This window comes from Narcine bancroftii, chromosome 4 (assembly GCF_036971445.1).
Source record: "Narcine bancroftii isolate sNarBan1 chromosome 4, sNarBan1.hap1, whole genome shotgun sequence".
Classification (NCBI taxonomy): domain Eukaryota; kingdom Metazoa; phylum Chordata; class Chondrichthyes; order Torpediniformes; family Narcinidae; genus Narcine; species Narcine bancroftii.
Window position 1 is genome coordinate 79,698,855 of NC_091472.1, and position 18,090 is coordinate 79,716,944.

The following is an 18,090-nucleotide window of genomic DNA, read 5'->3' on the forward strand; positions in this document are numbered from 1 at the left end:
CTTCAATTCATCCAAACTCTGCTGCCCATGTCCTACTTTGTTCTGCCCTGTTTTCCCATCACACACTGTGCTCACTGAACAGCATTGGCTCCAGGTCAGGCAATTCCCCCACCTTCAAATTTCTGCCTTGCTGTTTCTCTTCCTATTTATCTAACCTTCTCCATTTGGTACACCCTAGATTGCTGTTTCTGTGCTGTAGTGTCCAATGGTTCCCTAGCTCCTTCGGCAGACTTTCAGCACTGAAATGATTTTGCTCACCTCTCCTGCCTTTATGATGCCTTTGGAACCTTCTTCACTAGCATGTTTTGGTTCAAATCTCCAGATAGCTTAAAACGATACAGCATTAAATTTTGTCTAATAAAGTTTCTATGAAACTTCTTACAATGTTTTACCGTGCCAAGAATATTATCCAAATACAATTACAAACACCCTTATAACCTGATACATGGTTTCTAAATATGTCTGACACTACTCAGGATAATGAGCTTATCCATGTTGAACCCTGCACTTGAAGGTCTCATTCCTTTAGATATAGATTTCATCATAATTTCTTCCAGTTCTAGGTTTGTTCATATTTTCCTTTGTTCATTGCATTGATAACTTCCATGACATTGCCACTTACTAAAATAAAAGTGATAATTTAATTGAGTGTGCATTTAAATCCTACTCACCCCTTCTTGTTTTCATGGCCAATCTCCAAAACTGATTTCTTTTTGAATTCCTCTTTATCTCTGATAATGGTTTGTTTTCTCCATGGGCAGTGAAATCTCAGTTACCTAGATTTTAATTCCGTATCGCCTGCACCTATTCAGACTCAGTGACCACATCCTTAAAATCAGCATTGAGTTCCAGTGAAATGCATGTGGGCATTGTGTGTATTTCTGAAGTGGACATTGCAGCGGTGTAGAGCTCGTCGAAAGAACCAAAGACTTGTTGATCCAAACCAAGGCTTTTATTAGCAAAAGACCGGAGCTCTTCACAGGTGGCCGACCAGTCCGGAATGATCCGACCTGGCTAGGGACACAATCCTTTAAGGCCCAGACAATAGGAGTGGCTTAGCTCTCAGCCAATCGCTGTAAGCACAGTCTAGATACAGTAACTATATACACTATGTACATTGGTGATAGATCTGTACTATCACAAGCGGTGAACACAAAATACATGCCAAGTCATTCTCGCTTTTCAACTTACCTCATGAAACTAGTTGGCACTTAACTGGAATATTGCGTCCAATTTGAGACACTGTGCTGAGAGAAAGAAATTCAAATCCAAGGAATAATCTTGAGCTGATTTACTTGGGAAGAATAGCTGGAGAGGTTGTCCTCTTGAAAGCAAGGTGTTAATTTGACAATAGTGGTGTAAATCACAGGAGGATTCCACAGACTAAATAAAGAGAAATAATTCCTGGAGGCAGAATGTGAATAACCAAAGGATACAGATGAAAGGCAGCTGGCACAATAACCAGAGTGTTGAAGAGGAAGCAAATTTTCTTTATGTGGTGTTTTATATTAATCTAGATTTTACTTGAAGAAGATCAATGGTAATTTTCAAAGAGGAATTTGGATAAATATTTGAAGAGGAACGTTTATGATAGGTAATCAATGCAGCAAATTGCTAGAGAGATTGAACTTTTAAGCAGAGATGTCCAGCTGCACCAATACCTGGTTCTGGTATTGAACTGTGTGCAATTCTGGTCTTCTTATTGGAGAAAGGATATCCTGGCTTTGGAGTCAGTGCAGAGAATCTCCACCAGATTGATTCCTAAGATAAAGCGATCCACACCACCCAGCACATTCTCTGTTCTCATTACTACAATCAGCAAAGAGGTGTAGGTGCCATGAGACTCATACCGCTAGGTTCAGGAACAGCTGCTATCCCTCCACCATCAGACAAACTCAATTAGAGACTTGTTTAATCAGTCTTACTTTTGCATTTTTGCATTTTTTTTTGCTCTGTATTGCATAGTCAGCTGTTTACATTTCTTTATTTGTTTGCATGTATATATATCTTCTTGAGTACATTTTTTGCACGACCAATATGTGGTGATTCTGCCTCACCTGCAGGGAAATGAATCTCATGGTTGCATGTGATGTCATGTATATACTCTGACAATAAATCTGAACTGAACATTCTCTGAGGAGAGATTGAGCAGCCTGGGGCTACATTCACCAGAATTCAGAAGAATGAGAGAGGATTTTATAGAAACATATAAAAATATGAAAGGGATAGATAAGATAGAGACAAGAAAGTTGTTTCCACTGGTAAGCATGCCTAGAACTAGGGGACATAGTTCAATATTTGGGAGAATAAATTTAGGATGGATATGAGGAGGAACTGCTTTTCCAGTGAGAAGTGAATCTGTGGAATTCTCTGCCCAAGGAAGCAGTGGAGGCTGCTCCATGAAATATATTTAAGACAGAGTTGGGTAGATTTTTGCACAGTAGGAAATTAAGGACTATGGATAAAAGGCAGGTAGGTAGAGCTGAGTCCACGGCCAGATTAGCTATGATGTTATTGAATGGTAGAGCAGGCTCGATGGGTGAATGGCCTACTCCTATTCCTATTTTTCATGTTCTAAGAGTTCTAAGGAATGTGTGGGAAAATGAGACTGATTGGTTATCACTGCCGTAAAGAGCTGTAGAAGCATGATGGAAGGAAAAGGCTTCTTCTGGACATGTTACAAAATGGCTTATTTTGATGAGTGGAGCCATAGCTTCTGCAACAATTTCTTCATTTTCTCTTCATTCTACAGTTTTTGCCTCGAGAGTAGAAAGTGAATATCCATTGTGAACTCTACTTTCTCCACGACCACTTCACCTCTCCAATGTCTTCACCAGCTGATCTCCAGGTTTGTCATTCTAACGGTGTCCAGCATAATTCCTCCCATCATCTGCAGATTCTTCCTTTGGCTCACTTCACTGTTTTCCTGACAGAGTGTTCCCTCAGGGATGCTGCTGTCCATTCCCCTGCAGCTCTAGTAAATGCAACATCTGTTCCTTCACCTCTTGCATTGCTTTGACAGGGGCTGCAAAGGGACTGGTTACAAGGGCCACTGCAATTTACATGCACTTCCTCTCATTGAGCACCTTCCATAAATTACTTAGCTTACAATGAGTTCTACACCAGCAAGCCAAATGCAAATATGTTGACTACTTTGACCCTGATATCCCAATGGCTTTCCCTCTCCAGTCGTATTCTAAACTTCCCCATCCTTGGCCTCTAACCATATGACCTGACTGTGAGTGTTTGGAAAGTTGCCCAGATTTAAAGGAGCATCAGAAAATTAAATGGGGACACTTACATGCACAATTCTCAACATGCCTGACTTTGTGGCAGTTATGAATTACATGGGATCGTTTCTCCTACTGTTGACATTTAAGGATTTTGTGAATTTGATCAACTGAATCGGTGAGAAGCTGTAGGATCGAGAAGAAAGAGGAAAGAAGAGGAAGAAAACTGAGATGACAACTGGAGTGGAAGAGATGGTCTCATGTGAGCTGGCCTGTTAATGCAGGGGTGGATCAATGTTGATAAGGGGACCAATCTAACCACCCTTTCCAGCTGTAAAGACCACCTCCACAAAACTCACAAAGATGGCTGAACCAACAAACTCCTTGGGAGGACAAAGAATCTGGAACACCATCAGTGACATGAGTGAAGGCTCTCCATTTTCCCGGGACCTCTTTGTCAGAAAGGTGTTAATGGACTGTTGCAAATTTGAGGCAAAGGACATCTACTGGTTTCAGGATGGCAGGGAAGGCTCAGGGGAATTCGCAGGGGAATATGGCTCCACTCTCATTATTCAAGGAACAGGCACATTCCACCTTTCCAATGCAGAAGGAATTAGTGATAACAATCCACAAGTTCAACCCGTATGCACCAAACGTGGATGTGCACGCCTTCCTGGGCCATGGTCATTATGTCGAGGGGACAGAAACCTGTGTGGAAGTCAAAGACACATTTGGAATTTGGACTTGCAAAGGCCAAGTGAAGGTGAGGCTGAGAGAGGATAGTAAAGTGGCCATCATCCACCCCCTCCCCTCTGTGTTTGCCATTGGAGGGAAGCATGGGTATTTGTTCTGTGCTGGTCATTCCAGGGTGAGAGGGAACTGCAACAAACTTGGGCAAGTGGCAACCCAATTCAGTACAAAGACTGCAAGCAGGAAGGCCACCTGACCAAGGATTATGCAGAGAATAAAGTGCTGCAACTTGTGTGGAGAAACAAGCTACCTCTACTGAGCCTGCCCAGAACATGTGGCCATCCACACAGTGCAAATAAAAGGGTAAATATCATTCCCTGCAAGGCCAACATAGTCTCAACATCGATTGTGACTGAAACCCACGAGGAGTGAGAAAACCTCAAGCATGTCCACTTCCAACCCTCAAACCCCAGTGACAGGAACGGAGACCCCTTCTGAGGTGACAGAATAAATGCAGGAGGGAGCTGCAGAAGAAAATGTCACACAGTGAGGAAAAGAAAGTAAACCAAGGAAGAAACTGGCAACCAACACAGCAAGCAGTATGAAGAAAAAGGTCAAGGCACAAAAGGAAGCCAGCAACCACTCATCATCCGATGATGGAGCCAGCACATGTCAGACAAATGCTGAGGAAGCACCAAGATAGAGGCGAAAGAAACAAGGACAGCAAGTTACAAGTAAGCCTGACTATGGGATGTACAGCACCCAAGGACCCCCACCTCATGGAGACCAGGAGCAGTGTAGAGGCTGTCATGCACCCCCCCCCCCACCTCCGCTACCCCCCAGCTCTGGAAGATTGGGAGTAGTGCAGAAGTAGTCATGTGCCCTCTCCCCCCCCCCCCCCCCCTCCCCGACCCCAGCTCGAGGAGATTGGGAGCAGAGGCCATCATCCACCATTTCCAGGAGATTGGGAGCAGTTCAGAGGCTCTGCGCCCCCCCCCCCCCCCCCCCACCCAGCTCTGGGAGACTGGGAGCAGTGCAAAGGTTGTCACCCTCTTAGCCTCGTAACTCTGGGAGACTGGGAGCAATGCAGAGGCTGTTTCTACTCTCCCCCACCCCCCAGCTCTAGGAGATTGGTAGCAATGCAGAGGCTGTTGCCACCTTCCCCCACCCCCCAGCTCCAGGATATTGGGAGCAGAATGGAGGGTTGCCCCCAGCTTCAGGAAAAGGAGAATATAAGCCAGCTAGGAGACATAGAATGGAAGAGCACAGCCACATCTCTCCTCAGAGATCAATTACTTTGCCTGAGATGACCCCACTCTCAGAGGAAGATCACAGCCTGTTCTTGAGCCCAAAATTAGTGCTGTAGTTCACCAAAGCAGTTTGCATGAGGGTTCAGGCTGATTCACACTGGACTGCAAGGATTGCAATCAGATGGCTCCAATAAATATTGAGGACAAGGGCATAAGAGGAGTGATGTTGCCAGGCAGTAGAGGCACTTAGGTAAAAGCTTCCCTGCACATGGACGACATCGCTGTCTTTTGTTCAGACACACGATCAGTCCACAGATTGATCAACATCTGCAGCCATTTTGAGTCTGTGTCGGGTACTAGGGTGAACTGGAAGAAGAGCAAGACAATGTTGTTTGGTAACTGGTCTGACAGGTCCACCATCCCATTCATTGTCAGATCTGACCACCTGAAGGTGTTGGGGATCTGGTTGTAGGGGCCAAGGAATGCAACAAAAATTGTTTGGAGCATATTGCAAATGTCTACCAGAAATTGGGTTTGCAGGTGCAATGTTCTCTCTCAATAACAGGGAAGAATCTAGTCATCAAGTATGAAGTGCTCTCGGTACCACTGTAAAGTGGTGGCCCATTCCCCATACTCTGCCCAGGTAATCACTAGAGCAGTTTTCCAGTTAATATGGGGATCCATGACAGAAAGAGTCTGAAAGGTTGCCATCTACAAATTGCCAGACAATGGGGGCAAGGATGTACCCAACATGGTCCTCATCCTGATTACCACCTTTGTGTTGGGCTGCATCAGGCTGTGTGTGGAACCAAAGAACAAGGATATTAAGTGCTGCTATGTGTTGAGTCTCAAGTACTGCGAAGGATAGGCCTGGCCCCATTGTCGTGCAATCTCCCAGTTTGCTGGACTTTGCCACACCACATATCTTTTGTGGAAAAGTTTTTACAGACAAACACCTTTGATCACAAGGCCATCAGGTATTAGTCAGCATTGGACGTCCTGCAGACATTGAGAGATGAAGTCTCGATGAACACTTTGGGATAATTTCCTGAGCAGACTGTCCTGGTCATCTGGCAAAATGCCTCATTGCTGGTGCTCATGAACGAGCACTGGGTCTTGGCCTGGCTGGTGTTGAGGGGAGCCCTTCCAATCAGATCCTTCCTGTACAACTGGAATATCACCCACAATGCACATTGTCCCTGAGATGACTGTGGTGGAGTGGAGACAGTCACCCAATACTTTGCAGAATGCAGATTTAGTAAGAGTGTGTGGAGAAGGATGCAATGGTCCTTGTCATGGTTCATCCCCAACAACCTGATAGAGGATTCCCTGATTTCTGGGCTGTTCCCAAGGAAAGCAGGCAGAGACAGACATCTAGAACTGGTAGAAAATCATCAACTCGGTGAAAGATGCACTGTGGTCTGCCCAAAACCTGTTGGACTCTCAGCACATGGAGATATCAGTGGAGAATGCTGCCAACTGACTGCAGGAGTTCAGGAATACATGTTGAGGGATACACTGAGACTTGGTGCAGCCAATGTAAGAGTGCTGTGGGGGAAGGACCACAGTCTAGAGTCCTTCTGCTATGAACAATGAGGGGATCATCTTAGACACCTGATATATGATAAAACTTTGAAATTCAGGCTGAAATTGGAGACCCATCTTATACACTGATATATATGGCACTTCTCTACCACTTAATGTAACCACTTCCTGTGGTAGTGAGTTCTCTGTGGCCATCAGCCCAGAATCCCCCAATTTCTTTGGTGTTTTTTTAATGTTCTCACAAAATGGAAATATTCTAGCCAAGGAATTCTGTTACCAAGTGCAATATTGATAAATGTTAAATAATCTATTTAATCAGCGAGGATCAATAAATTGCTTGCAGGTGTGTGTGTGTGTTTTTTTTGTGTGAGGATCAACAAATTGACTGCAGGTGCTCCATGCACATCATTTGGAGAGGCATTTGGGCATGAACAGTGACATTCATTGGACTGAAATATATGTGAACGCCATTTCCCTCAAATGTATACAAAAGCAACCATAAAGACTGTCCTGGTAAAGCTGAAAGGAATATTCACCTGAGAAGGTTCTGGAGTCTGGTGCTTGAGGTTGAATGCAGGTAGATCTGCTTTAGAGAATGTTCTTGTACCTTGCTGTGGGACCCAAAAAGAAGGACAAAGTGATGTGATGAAAGAAGAGGCTCAAAAGACTTGAATTGTAATCGGGAGTGACAAGGCCACAAGAGGATTTAAAACAAGTGTTGATGAACAAAAAATGCAAGGGTCTGCCAGATTGGGTGGGTGGAGGCCATGGGATGAACAACTCTGTGAAATGCGAATGGGTGATCCCCAGCTTTTCAGCAGGAAACATCTTTATCACATTCTCAGTAAAATGAGGTCAGCTGCTGAGATGATGTCACTCGGCAGAGTGCCCGGGAATGGCCATGAAGTTGTCAGAGCTCTCATCACAACCCCAAAGTAGATGTAAACAGGAAAGAACATTAAGGCCAGCTATTTCCCACCCCTCTATTTGCCAACTCCCTGTGCAGATTCCATCAAGACTTCAATCTGAATAATTAGCCAAAGTTAACTGCTAAATCCTAGCTGGGGCAGTCTGACAGAAACTTGGCAGTATTTCTGATTCCACAGGTTTAGCACTGGGACCAGAAAATCTTTGCACAGGATTAACTTGTGTTGTCATCACAGAACTGCTCCAATCTGTGCTTTGTCCCCAAGTCACTACACCTCTTTCAGATTACACTACTGAGTCTGTCCCCAGTGATGCCCATTTTATAAGGCTCAATATGTTAATGGTCTCTTGTAAATGGCAATTTTTTTTTCCTGAGGTATGGTGTAGCCAATTACTTGCAGAAGGTTTGTCTGATCTGTTTTCAAAACATTATTTTTAAGATGAGCACTCTTATAAAATTAGATTCCTAGGTCATGAGTCATGTGTGCATGTAATATTTGTGAAAGAACTGAAATTATGAAATTACTCACCCACCAACTACCTGTACCAACTACCCACCAATTCTGTTGGTACCTTAGTCAAACCTCCCCATATCATTGATAGAAGTAGCTTAAAGGGGGAGAATGAGATGGAGAAGTTTATTGATGCTACAGTTGTCAGCGGTGCAGTGATAAGAGTCGGGGATGTGCCAGAGGCCAGAGTTTGAGGATTGTTATGAAGATTAGAAGAATAAGTAGTGATGGGCCCATGAAGCAACTTGAGACAAAGATAATAATTTGAAAGTCTAGATGTTGTCATTGTGGCTATATGGAGGTTCAGAGAGAACATGGGACTCTGTTGGAACAGGACCAAGGTTTTGTGTGTGTCATGTGTGTGTTGAAAGATGGCAGGTCGAGCAGGAGTGCAATAAAATAGTCAAGTCCAGAGAGAACAAAGGCAGGAGTTGAATTGAGACTGGGTGAAGGAACAAAGATGCAAGGAAGCTCCCTTCCCAAAGCAATATAATGAAGCAGGGGAAGAGAGTAATTCTGCATCCTGGGATTGCTATTCATGATTCCTGACCCCTCTCCACCACCAAACCAACACAAGTAATCACCTTCCTCAGAATGTAAGGTTAACCCCAAACTCTCAGAAACATTCACTACAAGAGAATTGTGGGAAGTTATGCACGTCTGATATAACCATGCAGTAGTGAATTTCCTTTTCTATTGTCCATTATTAAAAATAACGCCAAACATATAGATATAACCGAATGAAGAATATCCATTCTTGGGGTAAAATAGGCTCACATGTTAACAAAGGTGACATCATAAATCCTATGCATATTTTCCTTTGTCTTTTGAATTAACCTGCTTTTTCACTTAGAATAGGTGAATTTAATAATATCTTACTGCTAATGGATATTCCTCTGTTTCGCATATAGGCTCACAGATGATGAAAAATTAAATTGGATTGAAATGGGCTTCCTGCGTTATTTCAGATTCATGGTTCAAAAAGGAGTTCAAAATCTAATGAAATATGTAGCTCATTGCAGCAATACACATTTTCTCAATAATATAATGGCAGATCCAATTCAGAATGCTTGACTACCCTTTTATCTTAATATTTCTTTACTTCCATTGAGTTGAAAACTGTACTTAAGGAAGAAAATATGCCTAACAGTGTTCTTATTGCTGTTGTCTGCACTTGACAGAATTGTTCGGCTGCAGTAACTGAGACCTACCATTAAAATAATGGTTGGAGGAAATTTAAAAGTGACTGCTCAAGATATGACGGTTATATATTAGTTAGATTGATGTTCAACTAAAGGATGGTAAGGGAATGGGTGACAGGTTGTGGACTATTGTGTTTGTTGCCAAGTGAAACAACTTTTCAAGTCAAATTGCTCATGAATAAATGATTTTTTTAATCTTCTGGACAGAATGCCATTTGGTCGCATTGAAAGAGAATTTATTTAGCTGCATGTCACTGGTTTTTAGTTCTTAACTCTGAAAGTTCCCCACCCAGCTCCTTTATCACTTTAAAGATCACAATTGGATCACCCCTCTAAACTTGATCTTGCATCTTAGGCTGACTCAGAGGAGCCTTTATTTGCTATTTTCTCAAATATTATGTTACTACCTCTTATTAACCTTATTAATCATTGAGAACCATTGAAGGAAAATTGGAACAATAAATTGTAGAATCAAAGCTGCTTCTCCCAGCTTTTATTTTTCTTCAAAGCCACATTTCAAATTTGCAATCTGAAGCTTTGGCAAATGCTGGAGCCACAAATTGTTGGTGCTTCCAATGACCTATTCCCCGGGGGTGAAGACCTGTGGAATATTGCATTCTGGTCTTCCAATCCAAGTTTGGGCCTAGTTGTGATGGAGGGAATGTAACAAAGGAGCACCAGTTTGATTCCAAGAAGAGTGGTTTGTACACAAGGTGTTAAACAGTGTGTGTCTATATACTCCAGAATGTGGAAGGTACAGAAATTATCTAATTGAAACATCCAAAATTTATATGGGCTTGACAATGTAGACACTGGCTGGGATGTGTGGAGCCAGGAGTCTCTGTGTCAAAAGGAGAGCTGAGTAATTTTTGATAATAATGAGAAAATCTTCCCTTGTCAGAGGTCAGTTAGTCTTTGTAAATCTTTATCCAATCAGGCTGCGCAGACTGAGATATTGTGTGTATATCAAGTGAGGGCTTGATAAAGATTTAGATTTTAAAGGAATCCAGGAAACTGCAGAGAGTTGCGAACACCGCTTGAACCATCATGCAAGGCAACTTACCCCTCCATCGACCCCACCTATATCTCTTGGTGTTTTGGATAACTGGCAGCATAGTAATGGACAATGCCCACCCCAGTCACATGCTCTTCTTCCCCCTTCTGTCAGGGAGACAATGCATGAGCTTGAAAACACGAACCTCCAGATTCAATGACAGTTTCCTTCCTGCTCTTATAAGATTATTAAATGGACCTCCCATTGGTGAAAGATAATGTCCTTGCACTGTTTTAACTGTACTTTTATCTATACCATGCACTTTGTCTTGTATCCACTCTTTGACTTACTGTGACATTACACCTTGATTTTATTATTGCACTGCCTGGATAGCACGCAAGACAGTTTTAAAAAATTTTCCTTGGAACATGTGGCAATAAACAATTGGTACTGCATGAAAAATCTACAATGACGTGATATAATGTCAGGCAGGCACAGGGCATCAAAACTAACTTAGCCCTTATCTTCGACTGAGTTTGCCAGAGTCCTCCAGATTTATGAATTTCCCAATAGGATCACCCAGTTCTAATTCTATGGTAACTGCTTCATTCTGCTAAATTCTCATAATGGCTTTGGCCGATCGCTGTAGGACAGTGATGAATCATCTTCATTTCCTTAGGTGCTACATAATTGTCAGAAGTTTTGATGCTCCCTGATGGTGGCACAGTGATCAGCCCACCTGGAAGCGTTCAGAAGATGCATATACAACCAAGACCCAGGCTATGCCTGGCTATGGATTGATAAAGCAAGTCACAAGGCAGGAGATGAGTGCCTGGATCAATGCAGCTCATCAATTCAGGAATCAGAATCCAAATTTATTGTCATGAACAAATCATGAAATTGTTGTTTTATGGCAGCATCACAGTGCAAACATTCACCTTACAACAATATAAAAAAAAATCAGTGCATGTGCCTTTGGTTCATTGATAATTCAGGAATCTGATGGCAGAACAGAAGCTGGCTGACTTTATGCCGCTGAGAGCTTGTCTTTCGGCTCCTGTATTTTCTCCTGGTGGTAGCAGAATGAAGAGGGCATAGTCTGGGTGGTGGGGGTCTTTGAGGATAGAGGCTGCTTTTTTAAGACCCTGCCTCTTGATGGAGTGAAGCCTGGTGCCTGTGATGTCGCAGGCTGAGTTAACACTCCTCTGGAATGTTTTCTTGTCCTGAGCATTGACACCTTCATACCAGCCAGTGATGCAATCAGCCAGGCTGGTCTCTTTACTGGACACCTGTAGATGTATTGAGAGTCTTCTGTGACATACCAAATCTCCGAGATTAATTGAATCTGAACGCTTGGCACCTGTCAGGACTCCTCCCACTGTGGCTACAGTCGCTAACATCTAAAAGATGAATTGTCAGAATTAGCCATGGCTGCTTTGTATATACTATACCTTTCAAACTCAAACCTCTAACACCTTGAATTACTTCTATCCTTCAGCAACTCTCTGTACACCCTGCCCACTTCCACTCAGCCCAAGCTCTGAACCCTCCTAGCCTCTCGCTCTTCCCATGTTGTGTCATGTCCTAAAGCCCACATCATCTTCAATGTGCTGAATGGCAACTATCAACCCAATGTGATTGTTGACACAAAAACCTATCTCTGCTCCCTCTCCACATCAACCAGCCTTGTTTTCAGACTATCCTTGCCAGAGACATGTTGTATCTATTTAGCAACCTTGGGCCTTGGCAGTACTGGCATTTGCACTGTATCCCATGACTAAAATAGTTAGTATGTTGTGCCATGATCCCAGAACAGAATTCCTTGGTAAATGTTTACTTCTCACAGCAATATATGTATCTAATAAGATGTATTATTTGTAGCCCAGAGACCAAGCAAGAGGATACTGTTGAAGAGAGCTGGTGTGAGGGTGATCTAAGATGTGACTCCAGAGGAAGGAGGAGGCACAAACTGTAAGCGAAGAGGAAATAGGAAGTGCACCAGTGGGAGAAATAAATAAACACTTTCAAAAAGAGATTAAGATGATTCAGGTAACGCTTAAACTGAAATTTCACAGATAATTGTCTCGCCACAGAGGTACTTCACCCAGAAACCCAATTTATATCAACTTTTGATGATGAGTAATTTATTAGTAATTGACTGTTGCTAATTTTGATAGAATTTACAGCAAAGCAATCCAGGGAAGTGCCCGAGGGCACACCTCCTGGTCGCAGACTGTTCCACTTCCTGGGGCAGCAGTGGCATTAATGACTCCAGGAGAAATTAATTCAAGGGGCTGTGAAAGTTTAGGATCCCTTGCTGTGCAAGACGAAGGGATGGCCAAGTTGATGGCTAAAAGCTTCAAGGAAGAAAAGTAGAGGGTTATGGGTGTGAGGTTGGGAGAAATTGGATTGTTGTGTAGTAGCTTTACATAAGCTGGCACAACATTGTGGGCTGAAGAGCCTGTTCTGTTCTGTAATGCTCTATGTTCCAGGAGGTAATGCCAAGGAGCACCTTGGAAGAGAAAGTCATAGAACGAAATCCAAATTATGGACATGCACTCAAAAGGTATGCCCTCCAATGGCAGAAATGGGGGATGTGCAGGAGTCTATACAGGGTTGTAGAACTGCAGCAGGTTACAGTAATTGGAAGGGGAGAAATATGGGAGCAAATTGGGGGAAAAAAAGTAAGAGAATGAAAAAGCACTGGGGAGTTTGCATAGGCACAGGTACATGTTGGATAAATGGCACTTAAAATTCAGACAGAAGAAAATTGGACAAGCTCACATCCAACAAAAAAGAATACAAAACTAAACCACCAGAAGTTGTACCATTTTAAATTAGTCTTTTAATTTATCAGGTGACTCAAGGATATCTTTGTGGAACAAGTCCATCCATCAGCATGAAAAGTGGTTTCCTGAAACAGTAATTACTGTAATTAATAAGAGAGCATTTTGCTTAAAAGGTTTGAAAATGAATCGTCTTACAACTTCAAAAATGCCTTTGATTTGGTAAGTCACTTTCAGCTTTCAATGCTCCCTCCCCACACAGTATGGAAAAGTGCTCCTGTATTCTTTATAGAGGACAATCATTACTTGTGCAGTCTAAGAGCAGTCATTGCATTCATTACACTTCAGCAGAGCAGAGGTAATGTTCATCTTCTTGCACATATGAAATATGCAAAGCCTAATTCACTATAATACTATCTGGAAATACTCAGAGTCCTGGAGAGAAGCAAGAAAGTGTGTTTATTTATCTTTCACTGCAGTGAGTCAGACAGTTTCTTCAGTGCAAAGAGGATCAAGGATTTACTGAGTCTTTGATTTGGATTTTGACAGGGCATGCAAGATAGTAGCTTGACCATATTTTTGATTTTGCATACTTAGTCCATGACTTAATGAGTATCATTTTGTGGGATTGCCAATGCTGGTAATTTCCCAGTAGGTCACAATCTATGACTGCCTATCTCCAAATGCTCCATCCCTGCTCTCCTCTCATTGGTCAACCAGTCTTTCCAGTGGTCGAACTTCCAACACCAATTGACATGGATATAATGTAACTGGATAATTTTGAACTGAGTCATGTAGCCTTTCTTTCACTCCTAATTCTATATCTTGTGTTGCATTTAAAAAAAAACCAAGACAAATAGTTTATTTTCCAATTGTATTTTCCCTGGGTTTTATGCAGTGTGATCTTAGAATTAAGTTCATTTGGAAAACCTTGAAATGTTGGGAAATTTGCTGGGACATCAGGAAATCAAGACTGCCCCTTAGCTTGTTGGTTAGGGAGGAGTTGAGGCCATATCTTTCCAATTACTGTGGGATAGGGAGGATCATGAATATCCAAAATACTGCTTTATCTAGAGGTTGTTGAGCACATAGTAGTGTGTGGTAATTTCTAACTGTTTTTTGGTCTGGACTGTCAGGAATATGCCCAATGAAGGCCGATGAAACAGAGAAAAGATGGAGTGCGATTGCTATAGTGCTTCATTTCCTTAGTTAAAAATACAGAGATGCTGGAGGAACTCTGCATCCATAGGAGATAAAGATATAGAACTGACATTTCAGAGGTATGCTTTTAAGGGCTCAGGCCTGAGACATCATTTTTATATCTTTACCTCCTATGGACACTGCAAGAACTTCTGAGTTCCTCTGGCATTTTTGTGTTTTTACTACAATCACAGCATCTAGAGACTTTTGTGTTTAACTGTTTCATCTCATTGTTGGTTGGGGAGTAGAAGTGTTTGTACTAGTTTATATCTCAATATCTGTTGTCAGCTCCAATTTTTGCACCTCCTCTACTGAATCATTGAGATTATTTTTGTGTTATAACTCAGTTCAGCTTCATAAGTGGTTTCCTATTTTTTTCATATCTTCAAAGTTATCCTTCATTTTCTATCAAATGATATTCCAAGAAGTAGCAAGTCTTTGATCGCAATCGTGAATGATATCAGATCTTGTTCTAAGCATGAAATGTTCAAGAATAAATCAACAAATATTTAACTAGGATATGATGCAGAATATTTTGTTTTCTCATGGGAAAACCTATAGAGGTAAGAAAAGTAATTGATAGATTAAGCTATCATGACCCAAGTAGTGGTTCAGGCAGAGAACTGAATGATGGCTCTAGCCAATAAGTTTGAATTCCAGTGTGAATGTGGATGGAATTAAATTTGAATGTCATGGAGTCACAGAGAGCTACGGACTAATGCAGCGTACAGCAGGCTCTTCCACTCGACTCATTCAATCTGGACTGGACCCATTTGCCTTTCTTTGGTCCAGATCCTTCTGAAACCTTCATATCCATATACTGTACCTGTCCAACTTATGACTATTCCTAAAATGAACAAGCTGCCAAAAAGTTGTTTCTAGGAACAGCAGAACTAGTTAATCCTCTCCCTCCATATGTATTAATTGTATTTTCTTATCAGTCTTGTGTTCTTTTGATGTCATTCATTACAATAATGTGAGATAAAGTTACTATATTTAGTGATTTTTTTTATATTTATATATTTTTCAATTTGTGGATAAAATAGACTTCTGTACAATAGTGACCCATTTGTTACCTGGACACAGCTTGTCTTGTTGTGGATGGTTATGGAACTACCCGATTGTAGAATACAGATAATAGTTTTGCATTTGGAAATTGGTTGACTGACAGCTTTTGGGAAATGAATCACTTATCTGCTCTGGTTTATGTGACAACAGAAGGCTCTTGCCTTCCTCCACAGTTTGGGGAAAACCAGAGATTGATGGATAAACCAAAAATAAACCTGTTTAACAAAAAGTATTTATTCTTTGAATTGAGAGTCAGTAACTATCTCAAGCTTTTTTCTTTGACTGTTGCACAGTGAGATGTCTTTTTTTCAGGGATATTGGATTAACTTTTGATTTTAATGGACTTTAAATGGATTTCTCAGTTCAAAGAGAAACATTGAACTAGATTTTATTATTCTGGCCTTGGTAAAACTTCCAATGCACCCTATAATTCTGAGTCCATTTGAAGCATCATTCACAGCTAGATATGGGGAACTGGGATGTGGTTTCAAATTTCCCACTATCCTGCTCTGTTCAGGATACGGGGTTGAGGAACTTGTCAGTAGATTTTACATTGAAATGACCAGAAAGGTGTGAATATGTAACATTTGTTCACTAATTCTCTACAGCCAAAGGCTGGAAAAAATGGATTGATTGAAGAGCTATTGTTTCACCTGCTCACATGCACCTTCAGTTTCCTCTACTGTACAGTGTGCTCAAATGGACACAGCATTGGTGGAAACCTTTGAGTATCCCACAAAAAAGTTGATTGAATACCACTTTTGTAACTTTGATAAAGTTCCCAAGATGTCTTGGAATTCAAATCTGGAATGAATCAGAAAGTCATTTGCATTTTTATCTCCGATTTAGTTTGTAATTACTTGTTTGGCTTTAAATTTTGAGGACTGTGATTTGGAACCATTCAGTTTCTATCATGCAAAGTCCTACAGTGTGAAATTTAAATTTTTATGGTTTGTCTTTATCAGTACTCAGTGAGGCAGCTTATAAAGCACAGGGACACTGGTGCACGTCTTTTGTGGATGGCTGCATGGGAGTAATCTGTGGCCCACAATGCTAAGGTCCTAACTTCATTCCTATAGCCGACTGTAACTATCAAAGCATCAGAGTCAAATGTGCATTTGATACAGGGATAGACCAAAGATGGAAGTAGATTGTTAACTTTATCTTCTCACAGATGCAGGCTGACCTGCTGAGTATTTCCAACATTTCCTGTTTTTTTTTTCCAGTCTGCAGCATCTGCAGTTTTTAAAAATGTTGATTTTTTTTTTGACTAGAGGCAGGGATGGCTACCCTCCTTGCTTTCCATTGTCCACATCTGCTTTTGTACATATTCACAAGGGTTTGTTTCACATTAAAGAGGGGAAAAGTTTGGACAGGAACTAAATGATAGACATTTCAATCCATCCATTCTTTTGAGAGCATTGGGCAGAGGAGTAGACCAAGCATGACAGAAACCTTAACTGAGTGGCTTGTGATATGCTGCAGCTTACCTCCCCATCTGAAAATGATCTTAATCAAAGCCATTTTTCTCTTCAGTATGATTAGTGACCAGTCCTTGACATCACGATTGCCCCATCACCAGTGTCACCTGTGAGTGCAAACAGGGAACCTTGGATCTGAAATTCAGAACGTGCTCTGTTTTTAGTGATCAGAGAAGCTAAAGTTCAAAAGGGATGTGTTGTGATCAGCTAGTTCTAGAGCAGTTATTTAGTGCCAATGACCAGAGTTAAATTGCCAAATATTCTCCTTCTTGCTGTTGATTTGAGCCTCTGCCAGACTACTTTTCTCCAGCTCTTAGTCTTCCTGCTGTTGATGAGTTTATTGTCATACACTGTAATTCTTGCTTGCTGGTGCCGTCAAACAGGTACTTTTTTTTTAAAAAAAAACCACACACTCTGTGGTAAACTTAAATTAAAGAGACAATCATTACATTAGCAAGATGATAAATATTCACAGTCTTTTTTTTGTGCAAAAAAATGATGTGCAATTGTGCAGACAGGCCCTTTGTTGTTCCTGAGTAGGCTAAGCCCCTTTCACACTGCCACTCAACATAGGTTGAACTGGGCAATTTGGTGGATATTTAGCGGATCACCTGCCAGGGGCTGTATTGGGGGTTGGCTGAGTTGACTCTGCTCCAATGTGAATGGCCAACCCACTCAACAAGGTATCATTAGTGATGTCAGTGCCTGGGTGCATGTGTCAATCTGGCAGGGGTGAAAACGTCAGTGTAGCCAGGTAGTTTGGAAAGAAAGTTAGTGTCTTCTGTTTTAGAGTTTTTTAGTGTAGTGTTAGTGTAGTTTTGATATCAGTGCAGTTATATTTTGAAGGATTTTAATGTAGGAATTAGTGTGTAGTATTGTGATAATGGCGGCCAACTGGGGGGTATTGGGATGCGGGAGCTGCTCTCCAGAAGAGCAGAGGAGGAGGTGACTAAACATTTTACGGGGATTGTCAGGGGGCCCTATGTTTGAGAGGCTTGCCGCCAGGCTGAGGGACAAGGTTTTCCAGGAACAAAACACAAGCAATAAATGAGCTGAAGAATCTTTGGAAGAAGTTTCTTCAGCTAATTGATCATAGTGGTCAGAGTGGAAAAGGCCAGCTGGACTGGCCTTGCTTTGAATTAGCCTACCAGATCTGGGGTGCCAGCTGATCAGCATATCCTGTAGTCCTAAAATCTAACCTGGAG

General features: G+C 41.7%; 1 long non-coding RNA gene across 5 annotated transcripts in view; it reads left to right on the plus strand.

The window, feature by feature from the left end:
- Positions 1-18,090, plus strand: part of LOC138759876 (uncharacterized) — a 296,838-nt gene that overhangs the window by 54,941 nt on the left and 223,807 nt on the right. For 4 of the 5 annotated variants that reach the window (XR_011355184.1, XR_011355186.1, XR_011355182.1 and 1 more), the window contains exons 3-5: positions 2,753-2,848; positions 12,232-12,399; positions 13,208-13,358. This is a non-coding gene — a long non-coding RNA (uncharacterized lncRNA). The remainder of the gene's footprint in view (positions 1-2,752; positions 2,849-12,231; positions 12,400-13,207; positions 13,359-18,090) is intronic. The other variant, XR_011355185.1, reaches the window with a different exon arrangement.